Here is a 21474-nt window from a genome sequence, read left to right as displayed (position 1 = left end):
GGTCAGAGCCCCAAAACAGGCCAAAAAAAAGGACAAAACCAGGACAAAACCACCTTGTCCTGCTTCTCCTATGCGATACAGGATCAGAGCCTCAAAACAGGACAAAAATAAGCCAAAAGCAGGCCAAAACCAACCCAAAACAGATTAAAACCAGCCCAAAACCACCTTGTTCAGTTTCTGCTATAGATACATGTTCAGAGGGCCAAAACAGCTTCAAAACAGGACAAAAACAACCCAAAACACACAAAACCACTCCCAAACCACCCCCCAAACCACACCAAAACCACCTTGTACTGCTTCTCCTACGGGATACAGGTTCAGAACCCCAAACCAGACACAAAACCACCCTAAAACAACCCCAAAATCACCTTGTCCTGCTTCTTCTATGGGACACGGGGTCAGAGCCCCAAAACAGGCATAAAACAGGTGAAAAACACCCTAAAACACCCAAAACCACTCCCAAAACACTCCCAAACCAGTCCAAAGCACCTGTCCTGCTTCTAATATGGGATACAGGGTCAGAGGCCCTAAACACCCCAAAACCAGTACAAAACTACCCCAAAACCACCTTGTCCTGCTTCACCTGTAGGATACAGCCTCAAAACAGACCCAAAACAGGCAAAAACCACTGCAAACCATCCAAAACCACTCCCAAAACACCCCAGTCCTGCTTCTCCTATGGGTGGCACCCAGTGAGATCCCAAAACAGCCCCAAATCACCCCAACCCCCCCCCAAAATGGTACCTTCTGGAGGTCTCTGTGAAGCTGCTTTAGCCTGGCCTCGAGCTGCGACACCTTCTGGGGTAGGTCCAAGGTTGGGGGGGGGGGGGAAGGCAAAGGGGAATGGGGGGAGGCACCGGGGTGTTCCCATATTGAAGGGGGGTCCCAGCCCCACATACAAGGGGGACATGGGGGGGGTCTCCATATAGGGGGGGTCCCTGGACCTGATGGGGGGGGCGCCCCCCCGTGGACTCTCCAGGGGTAGGGGGGGTCAGGGCTCAGCACCGGCTCCATGAAGGAGAACAGGGACACGGCCCTTTGCACTGGGGGGGTGGCACGTCAGCACCCCAAAACCAGACCAAACCAGCCTAAAATACCCCAAAACCAGCCCTAAACAGCCAAAATACCCCAAAACCAGCCCTAAACAGCCAAAATACCCAAAATCCAGCCCAAAACAGCCAAAATACACCCAAACCAGCCCAAAATACACCCAAACCAGCCCAAAATATCCCCCAAACCATCCCAAAACACCCCAAAACCATCCCAAAACACCCCAAAACATTCCAAGACTCCCCTACAACACCCCAAAGCAGTCCAAAACACCCCCAGACCAGCCAAAAATATCTGCAAAACAGCCCAAAACACCCCAAAACATCGCAAAACACCCACAAAGCAGTCTCAAACACCCCAAACCACTCCAAAACACCCCTGAAACAGCTCAAAACACTCCAAAACCAGCCCAAACCCCCTCCACAACAGTTTAACACCCCCAAAGCACCCTGAAACAACCCCAAGCACCCTCAAAACACCAGAAAACACCCCTAAAAGAGCCCAAAACACCCAAAGCAGCCCAAGGCACCCTGAAAACCAGGCCAAAACAGCCCCAGAACTCATAGAGGAACCACGCAGGCGTCATAGAGCAGTCATAGAGGTGTCTTAGAGGCATCATAGAGGTGTCATAGAGGCATCATAGAGGTGTCATAGAGGAGTCATAGAGGAGTCATAGGGGAGTCAGAGAGGGGTCAGAGAGGACTCAAATAGGGGTCAATGAATGGTCATAGATGGGCCAGAGAGGAGTCAGAGATGCCAGGGATGGGGCAGCCACAACTTCTCTGGGCAAGAGTCTGCGACTCCCTCCCTAGCCTGAATATGATGAATATTGTCCTACTGTGATTTGAAACAAAAAAAAAAATAATTGAAATGAAATTAAATCTTTTTCCACTTGGAAGCATTGTGAGTCCTTAAAAATTATTATCGATCTGAAAAAACCTCTGACATTTCAGGCAAATAACAGGCTCATCATTATTTGAATAATGTTCAGTGCACAGATTAAAGGGAACAGCACAGCACCTCAGATTGCCTCACAGCTTAGCACAGCACAGCATGGCATGGCATAGAACAGCAGAGCACAGCACAGCAGAACACAGCACAGCTCTGGAGATCCTCCTGCTCTGATATCCCAGTATCTGGAGGTGAACTCACCCCCAGCCCGCAGTGCGGATCATCGGGCCCACGTTCTGGGGAGACGCTGTCTCAGGCACTCGGCTGTGTCCCCTCTGCCTTGACAAACTGCCACCACAATCCACAAGTGGCCCGTGCCCACTGCGCCCAGAGCCTGGGATGCAAAGCAGAGAATTACAAGGGTGTCCCGGTCACACGGGGAACCCCAAATGTGGTTTTACACAGGGTTCTCACGCCCCTCAAACGCTCACGTAACACACATTTGGACAAAGACCAGCGCCCTCACTACCAATGACCAGTCCTGGTCAAACTCTGCCAGGCACTCACGCTACTTCTGCTGCAGTCCTGCTCTTGCCTATTGATGCAGATGCCCCTGGAGCCAGTCCTGCAAGAGACACTGATGAATGGTGTGCGGGACAGTGGGAGGGTTTCAAAGACATGCTGGAGGGGCTGGGATTCTGACATTATTTCTGCTGTGCTGCGATACCTCTTCTCCTTCACAGACAGCTCAAAGATACCCCAAAGAAAAGTCCTAGTTCCAGGGCTGGGCTGAAGCTTCAAGGACAAATCCACTACCTCATCACATTACAGCGTACATAGAAATATATATAGACACATGTATAAATAAAAGACGTATGGATACTCTAAAGACTGGTTGATGTAGGAGTTAGTTGGAAGAGAATTTTCATAACATGCCTTGTGGGTCCCACTAAACAGGGTCCCAAATGCCAGTGACAGGGTGAGGAGAGGCAGCAAAGATGCTATCCCACGGGGATCGCTCTCCTGAGAACGGGGAGGAAAAAGCAACCCCAAAAGTGAAACAGCCCAAAGCAAACCCTGATGTTCCCTCCCTCAGCTGGCAGACACACTGCCTTCCTGCAGTGCCATTTCTCTGATTAGAGACAGAGTTAAGGCAAAAAATCAACTTTTCTCAGCATCACAGAATCATTTCATTTGAAAAGAGGCTTGAGAACATCGAGTCCAGCCATTAACCTGTCCCTAACAACCTGACAATATCAACATCTCTGTGGGATACCCTGTCTGGATGGTCACCGACAGCAACTTTAAGTCCAATTTTACAACTTACCCTAATTTCACTCATTTCCATTCTATTCTGTTTGTTCTTAAACATTCGGCTCTATGGTAGAGCATGGAAATCAGCTGGACAAGTTACGGTACTGCAGAAACCTCTTGGCATAAATCATGGGACTTAAACACCTGAAACAAACTCTTAACCACTGAGTAAACCAACCCAACTTTTCCCTCAGTTTATAACTGGAATTCAGCACTACTCTGTTTGGAGGCACAGAGGCGAGAGGTGACCACACCGCTCTGTGAGAAGGATGGATTGAGGGGGACCCTTGCTGCTGTTTCTCCCAGAACACAGGTGAGGAGGGAATGAAATATTACCTTTAATAACACAAACACATTCCAATTATGATGGAAAATACGGAACAAGATGCTAGAGCCCTACAGGTTTTACAAGGAAGAGCAACAATGAACTAAACATTTCCTCCTGTGCTCTTTCCTTTCCCACCCATAGATAGTTTCTTCAGTGACTTTCAAGTGCACATGACACAGAAGAGATCTGTGTGTCTGCTGCACGTGAAGGGGAAAAGTTCCTTTTGGTTTCAGAGCTGTAAAGTCAGATTTATCTCAAAAACAAGTCAACCATGTACCAAGGAAAGGGTCAGGGTATTTTCAGCTCTGCTTTGAACACTGCCAGCCATGGGGCAGCCACAGCTTCTCTGGGCACCCTGTGCCACTGTCCCACCACCCTCACAGGGAACAACTTCTAAGATCTCATCTCAGTCTCCCCTCTCTGTCACGTTAAAATCGTTCCCCCTTGGCCCATCCCCACAGGCCCTTGCTCTCCCCACAAGAAATGAGGGCAGATCCCAGGATCATCCCTGGGAAGCCGCAGCGCTCCGCTGCCGGCTCAGCCATCCCAACTCACACACCGAGTCCAAAGCAGCCACTCTGGGGAAGTCTCTTGAGGTGTTCTGGCAACTCCTACAGCACCCCAAGATCGCCATCGCCACCCACCTCCTTCCACGCTCCTGTGTCCACAGGCGGCACCGGCTCCGAGACACCAAGACGGGAACCACCAGAGGAGCTGCTCTTGCCTCCTCCACCGGTAGCTTGTGTTCCGTGGGGCAGCTGTCGTCTCCCGGTGCCTCTGCTGGAGGGTTCCGTGGGGTTCTGTGACCTCACACACCTGAACACGGGGAGTTCCAGAATCAGCCACCCCTGTGGTCTCCATGTCCCCAAGGTCATTGTGATGCAGGAGCTCTGACTGGGTCCATGGGGTGCTCTGGAGGTGCTGCAGGCATTCTCTGGGATTCTCTAGGGGTATCCCCAGGATGCCCTGGGAGTGCACAGAGACACAGGGCCGTGGAGCAAGCTGCTCTAGTGGAAGGTGTCCCTGCCCGTGCCTCTGGGGGTTGGAGCTGGGTGAGCGTGGGCTCTTTAAGGAGGGAGAGCCCTGCAGTAACCAGTGCAGAGGAGAGCCCTCCCCTCCCTCGGGAGGCTGCATCTCCCGGGGCTGCCCTGCGCATCCAGGTCCGTGTTCTTTGACTTTGCAATCCTGTTTTAGTGTTGGCCTCAAACACATTGTGGGTGCGTGCGTGGGTTTTGGGGGGTTCCTGTAGAAACAGCTTCATGTAACCAAAAACGGGGGTGGGGTGGGCGGAGAAAGTGCGGGGGCGGGAGGGTCATTAAGTGCCTGTTGATGAACTGTCTGTGGGGAAGGGGGGGGGATGGGCCTCACCTCCCCCTCAGCCCCTCAAAACGGGGGGCGTGGATGTGGGGGAGGGTCCCCAATGGACACAACCTCCCATCCCCCACCCGGGGGTGTCGGGGGGTGGCACCTTCCCCCCTCTTTATACCTGGGATGGGAGAGGGGAGGATAAACCCTAACCCCCCCCCCCCATTTGTCCCCTCTTGCCCTCCCCCACCATATCCCCATTTTCTCCCCTCCCCCCCCATTCCCCCTCCCCCTTTTTCCCACCCCCATTCCCCACATTCCTGCCATTTCTCCCCCTCTCCCTCCATCCCTCCCCATTTCTCATCCCACCATCGTTACCCCCCCCTTATTTACAGGCAATTAGCGTAGGACCTGCTTTATTCACACGCAGTTCATGTAGGGCTGACCTTATTTACACGTTACTTCCTTATTTACATGTTATTAATGTAGGGCCTACTTAATTTGTGTCCTTCTAGTGGAGGACCCGCTTTATTTACATGTCATTAACATGGAGCCACTCCTATTTGCACGTTCTTACTGTAGGACCTCCTGTATTTACATGGTGCTGTGCCAGGACCTCCTGTATTTACTCACTTATTAACGTAGGACCTATTTTATGTACGGTTGCTGTCGGATCTGCTCTATTGACAGGGTATTGGGACAGGACCTACTTCATTTATGGGCCCTTATTGTACGCCCTACTTTATCGGGGAGGTATTATTGTAGGACCCAATTTGTTGAGGGAGTTATTAATGTAGGGCCTACTTTATTTACATGTTGTTATGGGAGGACCGCCGGTATTTACAGTTTCATTACCGCAGGACCTACTTTATTACAGGTTATGGTATGTCCTGCTTCATTTACATGTTGTTATTGAAGGACCTACTGTATTGGGGGTGGTTGTTATGTCAGGACCCACTTTATTGAGTAATTTACTTACAAGTTCTTAATGTAGGACCTACTTTAGGTACCTGTCATTAACATAGATCCTAATTTACATATTCCTGTAGGTCCTACTTTATTCCCAGGCTGTTATTGTAGGTCCTGCTTTATTAGGGGGGTTATTATGTCAGGACCTGCTTTGTTTACACTTTTGTTACTGTAGGACCTGCTTTATTTATGTGTTACTGTAGGCCACACATTATCTGTACATTGTTACTGGAGGCTCTGCTTTGTTGACATGCTGTTACTGCAGGTGGGAGGAGTTTAACATGTAGACCTGCTCTGCATCTCATTAACATGGGCGCAACCTTATTTACACGTAATTAACACAGGACCTGCTTTATTTCTATAGGACCTACTGTATTCCCCTTCTAGGAGTCTGCCATCCCTAGGGCACATCTGATTGGCTGCAAGGGGCTCTGGGCGGGGCTAAAGGGAGAAGGGAGGGGTCAGCACAGCCTTTCCCTCCCCTCCCACCCCCCCCCCCCAATTCACTCCCCTCGGGGGGAGGGGCGCCCTCTCCTTTCCCAGCATGCTCAGCGCTTCCAGCAGCCCCTGCCCTTCTCCCTAGGGCCTGAAAGGGGCATGGCCAAAGGGGCGAGGCCACGCCCCCCCCCGCCCCTCCTCCTCCCTCCCCATCTTTGCTCACCTGGGCCTGCAGGGGGCGCAGCTGCGCCTGGAGCTTCCCATTGGATGCGGCCAGAGCCCGGAGCTGGATCCAGCGACGGGACTGGAAGGGATGTAGGGGGGGGACACAAGGAAATGAGGGACCCCAAAGCCATGGGAGGGACCCAAATACCCCCCAAGACCCCCAAACACCTTAAATATCGACCCATATTTCCCCACAAGATCATGGGGGCAGTTTTGGGTTGCAGGAGGAGAAACCGGGCTGCAGGATGTATTCGGGGGGTCGTTGAGAGGGTTTTGGGTGCATGGGGGACTCCATAGGGTGGTTTTGGGGTGCAGAGGGGGTGTTCTGGGGTGCAGTGGGGGTAGATTTTCGGCGCAGAGGTGTGTTTTGGGGTGCAGGGGGGCGGTTTTGGGGTGCAGTGGGGGTAGATTTTGGGTGCAGAGGTGTTTTTTGGGATGCAGGGGAACGGTTTTGGGGTGCCGTGGGGCTTCTGGGATGCATGGGGGTGGTTTTAGGGTGCAGGGGTTGTTTTGGTGTGCAGGGGACATGGTTTTGGGGTGCGGGGGGGCGTTTTGGGATGCAGGGGGTTGTTTTGAGGTGCAGGGGGGATGGTTTTGGAGTGCAGAGGGGTGGTTTTGGGGTGCAGGGAGGTGTTTTGGTCCCTGTGGGACCCCCCAAAACCCCACAGAGCCCCCCAAAACCCTCTAACGCTCCCCACCCCGCCCCCCAAACCTGAATCTCCTTGAGGTGCTGGTACCTGAGCCCTGAATTAAGGAGGAAACCTGGGGGGGGGTGTGTGTGTGTGTGTGTGTATGTTAAAGGAGGGGTTGGGGGGATCGGGGAGGATCATGGGAGGGAACTGGGGGTTCCTGGGGATCCCAATGGGATTTGGAGGGGTCCTAAAGGAATTTGGGCTCCTGTGCATGGATCTGGGAGAAGAAAAGGGGTTGGGGGGGGGGCACAAGGGGGAATTGGGGGGTGCTGGGGGGTTGTTGGGATCCCAATGGAATTTTGGGGGGGTCCTGAGGGGTTTTGGAGGCTCCCCAATGAGCTTGGGGGTCCCCCCCACTTTGGGGTGCAGCGGATACCACAGCAGGTTCCCTTTGATCTTCTTCACATTCCCATAGGAATGACCCGCCCCCCTCCCCCCCCGCCATGTATTTTAGGGACCGATCCGAGGTTTGGGGTCCCTCCAGATGTTGCAGTTCCTCCCCCCCACATGTTGGGGTGCCCCCCTCACCGCGGGTGCCGCACGTGGCCCATGATGTACTCCCGGATGGGGGCACAGGGCCCCGTGCACAGCCTGGAGGTGGGGGGGAGACAAAGAGAGGGGGTCAGGAGCACCCCAACCCCCCCAGGACCCCAAAAGCCCCCACTGGGGGGTCCCGCGGGCTCCAACCTGCGCAGGTCGGGATCGGAGGGGTGCTCCAGCTCCGCCATGATGGGCGAAATTGGCGGGAACTGGACGGGACCAAACTGGGGCAGGCGCGGGGGGGGGGAGGGGGCGGGGCCTGGGCCCGATCCTGGCCCCTGCGCGCGCCCCCCGCAGCCCCCTCCCCCCCTCCGCGTCAGGTGGTCATCACCCAGCACCGCCTCCTGCCCCACCCCCGCGGGCTCTTCGCCCTCCAGGTCACCACGTGGGGCGGGGACTCGGCACCCCAGCACTATAGGGGTGCCCCATAACTTTGAGGGGGGCACAGAGGGGGTGCCCCATAACTTGGGCGGCTCCATAGGGGGGACCCAGACCCCGCCCCATAACTTGAGGGGCTCCACAGGTGGGGAGCCCCCTACCTTGGGAGAGGGCACAAAGGGGGACCCTCAGACCCCACCCCATAACTTTGGGGTCCCAATGCCCACCCCCCAACACACCATAGCGCGGGTCCTGGCCGCCCGCTTGGGGGCGCTGTTGCACCGGGCCCCGGTGCTGCTACGGGAGCGGCGCCGCTCGGTGCTGGGGGCGCTGCTCCGTGGGGGGGGCACCGGGGCTTCCCCCCCCGGCTCTCGCCGCTGCTCCGGGGGCACCGGGGCCCGAACCCGGGAGCTCGGGGCTCGAACCCGGGGTCCCTGGAGCCTCAATGGGAGCCGCAACCGGATGCGCGGCGGGACCGGGGCATCCCCAGCCCCATCTTTGGATCCAGTGCGGAGCAGTGGGAAGTGAGTTGGGAATGGGGATAATGGGTAATGTGGGCAATGGAGGGCAGCGGGGGCAATGGGGGTAACGGGCAATGGGGGTAATGGGGAGGGCAAAGGGGGTAATGGGGGCCAATAGGGTCAATGGAGACAATGAGGGGCAATGGTGTCTCTCCCCCCCACCCCAGAGCCCCCCCTCCTGGAGCCCGGTTCTGCTCTTCCAGCCCCATGGAATTCCGTGTCCGCGCTCCCCCCTACAACTGGATCCGGACCTGGATCTGTGTCCATGTGTGGAGCATCCAGATCTGGATCCAGATCCCGTAGGATCTGCTCCCAAGCACCAGGAGCTGTGATGCCAATGGGATCCTGTGCTCCCAGATGATCCAAGGCTCTGGAATGAGGCAGAGCTGCAGCACGAGCCGGTGCTTCGGGGTTGGCTTGGGCTGTTTTAGGGGTGGTTTTGGGTGTTTTGATGTGTTTTTTTTCTCTTTTTTGGCCTGTTTTGGGTCTGTTTGGGGGCTCTGACCCTGTATCCCACAGGAGAAGCAGGACAAGGTGGTTTTTTTGGTGGTTTTAGCCTGGTTTGGGGTTGTTTTGGGGGTGGTTTTGAATAGTTTTTGGTTGTTTTCGTACTTATTTGAGCCTGTTTTGGGGTTCTGAACTTGTGACCCACAGGAGAAACAGGACAAGGTGGTTTTGGGGTGGTTTTGTCCAGTTTTGGGCCTCTGACCTGTGTCCCATAGGAGAAGCAGGACAAGGTGATTTTGGGGTGGTTTTGGCCCATTTTGGGGGTTGTTTGGGGTGTTTTGGCCTGCTTTTCTCCTGGTTTTGTCCTGTTTTGGGGCTCTGACCCTGTATCCCGTAAGAGAAGACGGAGAAGGTGGTTTTGGGGTGGTTTTGGGGTGGTTTGGGGTTTGCTTTGGGTGTTTTGGCCCATTTTTGGCCTGTTTTGGGTCTGTTTTGGGCCTCTTACCCTGTATCCCCTAGAAGAAGCAGGACAAGGTGGTTTTGGGTTGTTTTTGGCCTGTTTTGGGTCTTTTGGGGGGCTTTGACCCTGTATCTCATAGGAGAAGCAGGAGAAGGTGATTTTGGGGTGGTTTTAGGGTGGTTTGGCCTGGTTTTGGCCTGTTTTGGGTCTCTGACACTGTGTCCCATTGAAGAAGCAGGACAAGGTGGTTTTGGGGTGTTTTGGGTTGGTTTTGGCCTGGTTTTGGTCTTTTTGGGGGCTTTGACCCTGTATCCCATAGGAAAAGCAGGAGAAGGTGATTTGGGGGTGGTTTTGGGGTGGTTTGGCCTTGTTTTTGCCTGTTTTGGGTCTGTTTTGGGGCTCTGAGCCTGTATCCCACAGGAGAAGCAGGACCAGGTTTTTTTGGGGTTGTTTTGGGTCTGTTTTGTGGCTGATTTTGCTGTTTTTGTCTTGTTTTGGGTCTGTTTTGAGGCTCTGGCCCTGTATTTATTTTCAAGAAGGGGAAAATGGATGACCAGGGAATTACAGAGCAGTCAGTCTCACCTCTGAGCCTGGCAACATCTTGGAGCAGATTCTCCTGGCAGGCATGCTAAGGCACATGAAAATCAACAAGGTGCTTGGTGACAGCCAGCAGGGCTTCACTAAGGGAAAATCCTGCCTGTCCAATGTGGTGGCCTTCTATGATGGGGCTACAGAACTGATGGACAGGGGTAGAGCAGTTGATGTCATCTACCTGGACTTGTGCAAAGCGTTCGACACTGTCCCACACGACATCCTTGTCTCTAAATTGGAGAGACATCAATTTGATGGATGGAGCACTGAGTGGATAAAGAACTGGCTGGATGGCTGCACACAGAGGGTTGTGGTCAATGGCTCAGTGTCCGGCTGGAGACCGGTAACGAGTGGGGTCCCTCAGGGATCGGTGTTGGGACCGGTCTTCGTCGCTGACATGGACAGTGGGATTGAGTGCGCCCTCAGCAAGTTTGCCGATGACACCGAGCTGTGTGGTTCAGTTGATACCCTGGAGGAAAGGAATGCCATCCAGAGGGACCTCGACACGCTTGTGAGGTGGGCTGATGCCAACCTCATGGAGTTTAACCATACCAAGCTCAAGGTCCTACACCTGGGTCAGAGCAATCCCAGGCACAGCTACAGGTTGGGGATGTATGATGCAATAATGGGGCTCTATGTGGTTATAAAGGGTCTCTAGGATGCAATAATGTGGCTCTATGAGCCAATAATGGGGTTCTAAAACGCAATACTGGGGCTCTACGAGGTAATAATGGGGCTCTATGAGGCTATAATGGGGCTCTATGTCGAAAGAATGGGGCTCTAGGAAGCTGTAATGAGGTCAATGAGGCAATAATGGGGCTCTATGTGGTTATAAAGGGTCTCTATGATGCAATAATGGGGCTCTATGAGGCAATAATGGGGCTCTATGACGCAATAATAGGGCTCTATGTCGCAACAATAAGGGTTTATGACGCAATATTGGGGCTCTATGTCGTTATAAAGGGGCTCTATGATGCAATAATGGGGCTCTATGATGCAATAATGGGGCTCTATGATGCAATAATGGGGCTCTATGTGGTTTTAAAGGGTCTCTATGATGCAATAATGGGGCTCTATGAGCCAATAATGGGGCTCTAAAACGCAATACTGGGGCTCTACGAGGCAATAATGGGGCTCTATGAGGCAATAATGGGGCTCTATGAGGCAATAATGGGGCTCTATGAGGTTTTAATGGGGCTCTATGATGCAATACTGGGGCTCTATGAGGCAATAATGGGGCTCTATGTCGTTATAAAGGGGCTCCATGACGCAATAATGGGGCTCTATGAGGCAATCATGGGGCTCTATGAGGTAATAATAGGGCTCTATGTCGCAACAATAGGGGTTTATGAGGCAATATTGGGGCTCTATGCCGTTATAAAGGGGCTCTAAGAGGCAATAATGGGGCTCTATGAGGCAACAATGGAGGTCTATGAGGCAATAATGGGGCTCTATTAGGCAGTAATGGGGCTCTATGAGGTAATAATGGGGCTCTATGAGGCAATACTGGGGCTCTATGATGCAATAATGGGGCTCTATGAGGTTTTAATGGGCCCTATGAGGCTATAATAGGGCTCTATGAGGCTATAATGGGGTATATGAGGCAATAATGGGGCTCTATGAGGTTTTAATGGTGCTCTATTAGGCAATAATGGGGCTCTATGAGGCTGTAATGAGGTCTACGAGGCTATAATGGCGTCTATGGGGTTATAATGGGGCTCGATGAGGCTATAACGGGGCTCTACGAGGTAATAATGGGGCTCTGTGAGCAATACTGGGGCTCTATGAGGCAATAGTGGGCTCTATGAGGCAATAATGGGGCTTTATGTGGGTATAATGGGGCTCTATGACGTTATAATGTGGCTCTGTTAGGCTATAATAGGGTTTATGAGGAAAAAATTGATCTCTATGATGCAATAATGGGGCTCTATGAGGCAATAATAGGCTCTATGGGGAAATAATTTGGCTTTATGAGGTTATAATGAAGCTCTATGAAGCAAACATGGGGCTCTATGATGCACTAATGGGGGTTCTATGACGCAAAAATGGGGCTCTATGAGGCAATAATGGGGCTCTATGAGGCAATAATGGGGCTCTATGAAGCAATAATGCCGCTCCACGAGGCTATAATGGGGTCTATGACGCAATAATGGGGCTCCATGTTGCAATAATGGAGCTCTAGGAGGAAATAATGGGTCTCTATGATGCAATAATGGGGTTCTATGTCGTTATAAAGGGGCTCTATGACGCAATAATGGGGCTCTATGAGCCAATACTGGGGCTCTATGTGGTTATAAAGGGGCTCTATGACGCAATAATGGGGCTCTATGTCGCAACAATGGGGCTCTATGAGGCAATAATGGGGCTCTAGGAAGCAATAATGCCGCTCCATGAGGCTATAATGGGGTCTATGACGCAATAATGGAGCTCTATGATGCAATAATGGGGCTCTATGAGGCAATACTGGGGCTCTATGTGGTTATTAAGGGGCTCTATGACGCAATAATGGGGCTCTTTGTCGCAACAATGGGGCTCTATGAGGCAATAATGCGGCTCTATGAGGCTATAATGGGGTCTTTGCGGCTATAATGGGCCTCTATGGGGTTTTAATGGGGCTCTGTTAGGCTGTCATAGGGTTTATGAGGCAATAATGGGGCTCTATGACGCAATAATGGGGTCTATGAGGGAATAATGGGCTCTATGGGGAAATAATTTGGCTCTATGAGATTATAATGGGACTCTATGAAGCAATCATGGGGCTCTATGATGCACTAATGGGGGTTCTATGACGCAATAATGGAGCTCTATGAGGCAATAATGGGGCTCTATGAGGCTATAATGGGGCTCTATGTCGAAAGAATGGCGCTCTAGGAGGCTATAAAGAGGTCAATGAGGCAATAATGGGGCTCTATGTGGTTATAAAGGGTCTCTATGATGCAATAATCTGGCTCTATGAGCCTATAATGGGGCTCTAAAATGCCATACTGGGTCTCTACGAGGTAATAATGGGGCTCTATTAGGCAATAATTTGGCTCTATGAAGAAAATAATCGGGCTCTATGAGGCAATAATGGGGCTGGGGCTCTACGAGGTAATAATGGGGCTCTATGAGGCAATAACGGGGCTCTATGACGCAATACTGGGGCTCAATGATGGCTATAATGAGGTCTATGAGGCTATAATGGGGCTCTATGGGGCAATAATGTGGCTCTATGAGCCAATAATGGGGCTCTAAAACGCAATACTGGGGCTCTACGAGGTAATAATGGGGCTCTATGAAGCAATAATGGGGCTCTAGGAGGCTATAATGGTGATCTATGTCGAAAGAATGGGGCTCTAGGAGGCTATAATGAGGTCAATGAGGCAATAATGGGACTCTATGTGGTTATAAAGGGTCTCTATGATGCAATAATGTGGCTCTTTGAGCCAATAATGGAGCTCTAAAACGCAATACTGGGGCTTTACGAGGTAATAATGGGGCTCTATGAGGCAATAATGGGGCCCTATGAGGCAATAATGGGGCTCTATGTCGTTATAAAGGGGCTCCATGATGCAATAATTGGGCTCTATGAGCCAATAATGGGGCCCTATGAGGCAATAATGGGGCTGTATGTCGCAACAATAAGGGTTTATGAGGCAATATTGGGGCTCTATTAGGCAGTAATGGGGCTCTATGAGGTAATAATGGGGCTCTATGAGGCAATACTGGGGCTCTATGATGCAATAATGGGGCTCTATGGGGCAATAATGTGGCTCTATGAGCCAATAATGGGGCTCTAAAACGCAATACTGGGGCTCTACAAGGTATAATGGGGATCTATGAGCCAATACTTAAGCTCTATGATGCAATAATGGGGCTCCAGGACGCAATAATGGGGCTCTATGAGGCTATAATGGGGTCTATGACGCAATAATGGAGCTCTGTGATGTAATAATGGAGCTCTATGAGGCAATAATGGGGCTCTATGTGGTTATAAAGGGTCTCTAAGAGGCAATAATGGGGCTCTATGAGGCAATACTGGGGCTCTATGAGGCAATAATGGGGCTCTATGAGGCAATAATGGGGCTCTATGATGCGATAATGGGGCTCTATTAGGCAATAATGGGGCTCTATGAGGTTTTAATGGGGCTCTATTAGGCAATAATGGGGTTCTATGAGGCTGTAATGAGGTCTACGAGGCTATAATGGCGTCTATGGGGTTATAATGGGGCTCTATGAGGCTATAACGGGGCTCTACGAGGTAATAATGGGGCTCTGTGAGCAATACTGGGGGTCTATGACGCAATAGTGGGCTCTATGAGGCAATAATAGGGCTCTATGAGGCTATAATGGGGCTCTATGAGGATATATGGGGCTCCGTTTGGCTATAATAGGGTTTCTGAGGCAATAATCGGGCTCTATGACACAATAATCGGGCTCTATGAGGCCATAATAGGCTCTATGGGGAAATAATTTAGCTCTATGAGTTTATAATGGGGCTGTAGGAAGCAATCATGGGGGTCTATGATGCACTAATGGGGGTTCTATGATGCAAAAATGGGGCTCTATGAGGCAATAATGGGGCTCTATGCCGCAACAATGGGGCTCTAGGAGGCTATAATGAAGTCTATGAGGCAATAATGGGGCTCTATGTGGTTATAAAGGGTCTCTATGATGCAATAATTTGGCTCTATGATGCAATAATGGGGCTCTATGAAGCAATAATGCGGCTCCATGAGGCTATAATGGGGTCTATGATGCAATAATAGTGCTCTATGTCGCAACAATGGAGCTCTATGAGGCAATAATGGGGCTCTATGAAGCAATAATGCCGCTCCATGAGGCTATAATTGGGTCTATGATGCAATAATTGAGCTCTATGTCGCAATAATGGAGCTCTGTGAGGCAATAATGGGGCTCTATGAGGCAATAATAGGGTTCTATGTGGTTATAAAGGGGCTCTATGACGCAATAATGGGGCTCTATGTCGCAACAATGGGGCTCTATGAGGCAATAATGCGGCTCTATGAGGCTATAATGGGGTCTTTGAGGCTATAATGGGCCTCTATGGGGTTATAATGGGGCTCTGTTAGGCTGTCATAGGGTTTATGAGGCAATAATGGGGCTATATGACGCAATAATGGGGTCTATAAGGCAATAATGGGCTCTATGGGGAAATAATTTGGCTCTATGAGACTATAATGGGACTCTATGAAGCAATCATGGGGCTCTATGATGCACTAATGGGGTTTCTATGAGGCAATAATGGAGCTCTATGAGGCAATAATGGGGCTCTATGTCGTTATAAAGGGGCTCCATGACGCAATAATTGGGCTCTATGAGCCAATAATGGGGCCCTATGAGGCAATAATGGGGCTGTATGTCGCAACAATAAGGGTTTATGAGGCAATATTGGGGCTCTATGTCGTTATATAGGGGCTCTAAGAGGCAATAATGGGGCTCTATGAGGCAACAATGGGGGTCTATGAGGCAATACTGGGGCTCTATTAGGCAATAATGGGGCTCTATGAGGTAATAATGGGGCTCTATGAGGCAATACTGGAGCTCTATGATGCAATAATGGGGCTCTATGAGGCAATACTGGGGCTCTATTAGGCAATAATGGGGCTCTATGAGGTAATAATGGAGCTCTATGAGGCAATAGTGGGCTCTATGAGGCTATAATGGGGTATATGAGGCAATAATGGGGCTCTATGAGGTTTTAATGGGGCTCTATTAGGCAATAATGGGGCTCTATGAGGCTGTAATGAGGTCTACGAGGATATAATGGCGTCTATGGGCTTATAATGGGGCTCTATGAGGCTATAACGGGGCTCTACGAGGTAATAATGGGGCTCTTTGAGCAATACTGGGGCTCTATGAGGCTATAGTGGGCTCTATGAGGCAATAATGGGCCTCTACGAGGTAATAATGGGGCTCTATGAGTCAATACTGAAGCCCTATGAGGCAATAATGGGGCTCTATGTCGTTATAAAGGGGCTCTATGAGGCAATAATGGGGCTCTATGAGGCAATACTGGGGCTCTATAATGCAATAATGGGGCTCTATGAGGTTTTAATGGGGCTCAATCAGGCTATAATGGGGCTCTATGAGGCTATAATGGGGTATATGAGGCAATAATTGGGCTCTGTGAGGTTTTAATGGGGCTCTATGAGGCTATAATGGGGCTCTATGAGGCTGTAATGAGGTCTACGAGGCTATAATGGCGTCTTTGGGGTTATAATGGGGCTCTATAGGGTTATAATTGGCCTCTATGAGGCAGTAATAGGGCTCTATGAGGGAATAATGGGGCTCTATATAGCAACAATGGGACTCTACGAGGCTATAATGGGGCCTATGAGGCAATTCTTGGGCTCTAAGGACCAATAATGGGACTCTACGAGTAAATAATGGGGCTCTATGTTGCAATCATGGTGCTCTATGAGGTAAGAATTGGGCTCTATGACGCAATAATGGGGCTCTAGGATGCAATAATGGGGCTCTATGAGGCAATAATGGGGCTCTGATGCAATAATGAGGCTCTATAAGGTAAGAATTGGGCTCTATGACGCAATAATGGGGCTCTAGGATGCAATAATGGGGCTCTATGAGGCAATAATGGGGCTCTGATGCAATAATGAGGCTCTATGAGGTTATAATGGGCCTCTATGATGCAATAATGGGCTCTATGAGGCTATAATGATGTCCTTGAGGCTATAATGGGCCTCTATGAGGTTATAATGGGGATGTGTTAGGCTATAAAAGGGTTTATGATGCAATAATGGGGCTCTATGATGCAATAATGGGGCTCTATGTGTTTATAAAGGGTCTCTATGATGAAATAATGTGGCTCTATGAGCCAATAATGGGGCTCTAAAACGCAATACTGGGACTCTACAAGGTATAATGGGGATCTATGAGCTAATACTTAAGCTCTATGATGCAATAATGGGGCTCCAGGACGCAATAATGGGGCTCTATGAGGCTATAATGGGGCTCTATGATGTTATAATGGGGCTCTATGAAGCTATAATGGGGTCTATGACGCAATAATGGAGTTCTGTGATGTAATAATGGAGCTCTATGAGGCAATAATGGGCCTCTATGTGGTTATAAAGGGTCTCTAAGAGGCAATAATGGGGCTCTATGAGGCAATAATGGGGCTCTATGAGGCAATAATGGGGCTCTATGAGGCAATAATGGGGCTCTATGATGCGATAATGGGGCTCTATTAGGCAATAATGGGGCTCTATGAGGTTTTAATGGGGCTCTATTAGGCAATAATGGGGTTCTATGAGGCTGTAATGAGGTCTACGAGGCTATAATGGCGTCTATGGGGTTATAATGGGGCTCTATGAGGCTATAACGGGGCTCTACGAGGTAATAATGGGGCTCTGTGAGCAATACTGGGGGTCTATGACGCAATAGTGGGCTCTATGAGGCAATAATAGGGCTCTATGAGGCTATAATGGGGCTCTATGAGGTTATAATGGGGCTCCGTTTGGCTATAATAGGGTTTCTGAGGCAATAATCGGGCTCTATGACACAATAATCGGGCTCTATGAGGCCATAATAGGCTCTATGGGGAAATAATTTAGCTCTATGAGTTTATAATGGGGCTGTAGGAAGCAATCATGGGGGTCTATGATGCACTAATGGGGGTTCTATGATGCAAAAATGGGGCTCTATGAGGCAATAATGGGGCTCTATGCCGCAACAATGGGGCTCTAGGAGGCTATAATGAAGTCTATGAGGCAATAATGGGGCTCTATGTGGTTATAAAGGGTCTCTATGATGCAATAATTTGGCTCTATGATGCAATAATGGGGCTCTATGAAGCAATAATGCGGCTTCATGAGGCTATAATGGGGTCTATGATGCAATAATAGAGCTCTATGTCGCAACAATGGAGCTCTATGAGGCAATAATGGGGCTGTATGAAGCAATAATGCCGCTCCATGAGGCTATAATTGGGTCTATGATGCAATAATTGAGCTCTATGTCGCAATAATGGAGCTCTATGAGGCAATAATGGGGCTCTATGAGGCAATAATAGGGTTCTATGTCGTTATAAAGGGGCTCTATGACGCAATAAGGGGGCTCTATGAGCCAGTTCTGGGGCTCTATGTGGTTATAAAGGGGCTCTATGACGCAATAATGGGGCTCTATGTCGCAACAATGGGGCTCTATGAGGCAATAATGCGGCTCTATGAGGCTATAATGGGGTCTTTGAGGCTATAATGGGCCTCTATGGGGTTATAATGGGGCTCTGTTAGGCTGTCATAGGGTTTATGAGGCAATAATGGAGCTCTATGACGCAATAATGGGGTCTATAAGGCAATAATGGGCTCTATGGGGAAATAATTTGGCTCTATGAGACTATAATGGGACTCTATGAAGCAATCATGGGGCTCTATGATGCACTAATGGAGGTTCTATGAGGCAATAATGGAGCTCTATGAGGCAATAATGGGGCTCTATGAGGCTATAATGGGGCTCTATGTCGAAGGAATGGGCCTCTAGGAGGCTATAATGAGGTCAATGAGGCAATAATGGGGCTCTATGTGGTTATAAAGGGTCTCTATGATGCAATAATGTGGCTCTATGAGCCAATAATGGGGCTCTAAAATGCAATACTGGGTCTCTACGAGGTAATAATGGGGCTCTATTAGGCAATAATGGGGCTCTATGAGGAAATAATCGGGCTCTATGAGGCAATAATGGGGCTGGGGCTCTATGAGGCCATAATGGGGCTCTATGAGGCTATAATGGGGTCTATGAGGCTATAATAGGATTTATGAGGCAATAATGGGGCTCTGTGATGCAATAATGGAACACTAGGAAGCAATAATGGGGCTCTATAACGCAATAATGGGGCTCTACGAGGTAATAATGGGGCTCTATAATTCAATAACGGGGCTCTATGACGCAATAATGGGGCTCAATGATGGCTATAATGAGGTCTATGAGGCTATAATGGGGCTCTATGTGGCTATAATGGGGTATATGAGGCAATAATTGGGCTCTATGAGGTTTTAATGGGGCTCTATGAGGCTATAATGGGGCTCTATGAGGCTGTAATGAGGTCTACGAGGCTATAATGGCGTGTGTGGGGTTATAATGGGGCTCTATGGGGTTATAATTGGCCTCTATGAGGCAGTAATAGGGCTCTATGAGGGAATAACTGGGCCCTATATAGCAACAATGGGACTCTGTGAGGCTATAATGGGGCCTATGAGGCTATTCTTGGGCTCTAAGGAGCAATAATGGGACTCTACGAGTAAATAATGGGGTTCTATGTTGCAATCATGGTGCTCTTTGAGGAAAGAATTGGGCTCTATGATGCAATAATGGGGCTCTAGGATGCAATAATGGGACTCTATGAGGCAATAATGGGGCTCTGATGCAATAATGAGGCTCTATAAGGTAAGAATTGGGCTCTATGACGCAATAATGGTGCTCTAGGATGCAATAATGGGGCTCTATGAGGCAATAATGGGGCTCTGATGCAATAATGAGGCTCTATGAGGTTATAATGGGCCTCTATGATGCAATAATGGGCTCTATGAGGCAATAATGATGTCCTTGAGGCTATAATGGGCCTCTATGAGGTTATAATGGGGATGTGTTAGGCTATAAAAGGGTTTATGATGCAATAATGGGGCTCTATGATGCTATAATGGGGCTCTATGTGTTTATAAAGGGTCTCTATGATGCAATAATGTGGCTCTATGAGCCGATAACGGGGCTCTAAAACGCAATACTGGGGCTCTACGAGGTAATAATGGGGCTCTATGATGCAATAATGGGGCTCTATGAGGCAATAATGGGGCTCTACGAGGTAATAATGGGGCTCTATGAGTCAATACTTAAGCTCTATGATGCAATAATGGGGCTCTGTGAGGTAATAGTGGGGCTCTATGAGGCTATAATGGGGCTCTATGATGTTATAATGGGGCTCTATGAAGCTATAATGGGGTCTATGGCGCAATAATGGAGCTCTGTGATGTAATAATGGAGCTCTATGAGGCAATAATGGGGCTCTATGTGGTTATAAAGGGTCTCTATGATGCAATAATGGGGCTTTATGAGGCAATAATGGGGCTCTATGAGGCAATAATGGGGCTCTATGATGCAATAATGGTGCTCTATGTGTTTATAAAGGGTCTCTATGATGCAATAATGTGGCTCTATGAGCCAATAAAGGGGCTCTAAAATGCAATACTGGGTCTCTACGAGGTAATAATGGGGCTCTATTAGGCAATAATGGGGCTGTATGAAGAAAATAATCGGGCTCTATGAGGCAATAATGGGGCTGGGGCTCCATGAGGCCATAATGGGGCTCTATGAGGCTATAATGGGGTCTATGAGGCTATAATAGGATTTATGAGGCAATAATGGGGCTCTGTGATGCAATAATGGAACACTAGGAAGCAATAATGGGGCTCTATAACGCAATAATGGGGCTCTACGAGGTAATAATGGGGCTCTATGAGGCAATAACGGGGCTCTATGATGCAATACTGGGGCTCAATGATGGCTATAATGAGGTCTATGAGGCTATAATGGGGCTCTATGGGGTTATAATCGGCCTCTATATAGCAACAATGAGACTCTATGAGGCTATAATGGGGCCTATGAGGCTATTCTTGGGCTCTAAGGTCCAATAATGGGACTCTACGAGTCAATACTGAAGCCCTATGATGCAATAATGGAGCTCTATGAGGTAAGAATTGGGCTCTATGATACAATAATGGGGCTCTAGGATGCAATAATGGGGCTCTAGGATGCAATAATGCGGCTCTATGAGCCAGTAATGGGGCTCTAAAACGCAATACTGGGGCTCTACGAGGTCATAATGGGGCTCTATGAGGCAATAATGGGGCTCTATGAGGCAATAATGGGGCTCTACGAGGTAATAATGGCGCTCTATGAGTCAATACGGAAGCCCTATGATGCAATAATGGAGCTCTATGAGGCAATAATGGGGCTCTATGTGGTTATAAAGGGTCTCTATGATGCAATAATGGGGCTCTATGAGGCAATAATGGGGCTCTAAAACGCAATACTGGGACTGTACAAGGCAATAATGGGGCTCTATGAGGCAATAATGGGGCTCTATGTCGTTATAAAGGGTCTCCATGACACAATAATGGGGCTCTATGAAGCAATAATGGGGCTCTCTGAGGCAAAATAGGGCTCTATGACGCAACAATAAGGGTTCATGAGGCAATATTGGGGCTCTATGTCGTTATAAAGGGGCTCTATGAGGCAATAATGGGGCTCTATGAGGCAATACTGGGGCTCTATGATGCAATATTGGGGCTCTATGAGGTTTTAATGGGC

The 21474-nt window shown here is 49.5% G+C and overlaps 1 protein-coding gene across 1 annotated transcript in view; it reads right to left on the bottom strand.

The window, feature by feature from the left end:
* The window catches only part of LOC133262212 (olfactory receptor 14C36-like), an 83235-nt gene extending 78855 nt beyond the window's left edge, over nucleotides 1-4380 (bottom strand). Inside the window, exon 1 of the mRNA XM_061441168.1 lies at nucleotides 4228-4380. The gene's annotated coding sequence lies outside the window, so the exon portion shown is untranslated. The remainder of the gene's footprint in view (nucleotides 1-4227) is intronic.
* Between the last annotated feature and the right edge of the window lie 17094 nt (nucleotides 4381-21474).

Source organism: Pezoporus flaviventris, unplaced genomic scaffold, assembly GCF_033815535.1.
Source record: "Pezoporus flaviventris isolate CSIRO_AGI_PZ_B2104156 unplaced genomic scaffold, CSIRO_AGI_Pfla_v1 ptg000198l, whole genome shotgun sequence".
Lineage (NCBI taxonomy): Eukaryota > Metazoa > Chordata > Aves > Psittaciformes > Psittacidae > Pezoporus > Pezoporus flaviventris.
The sequence above is the reverse complement of the archived record's forward strand: the minus strand, read 5'-3'. Positions and strand labels throughout refer to the sequence as shown.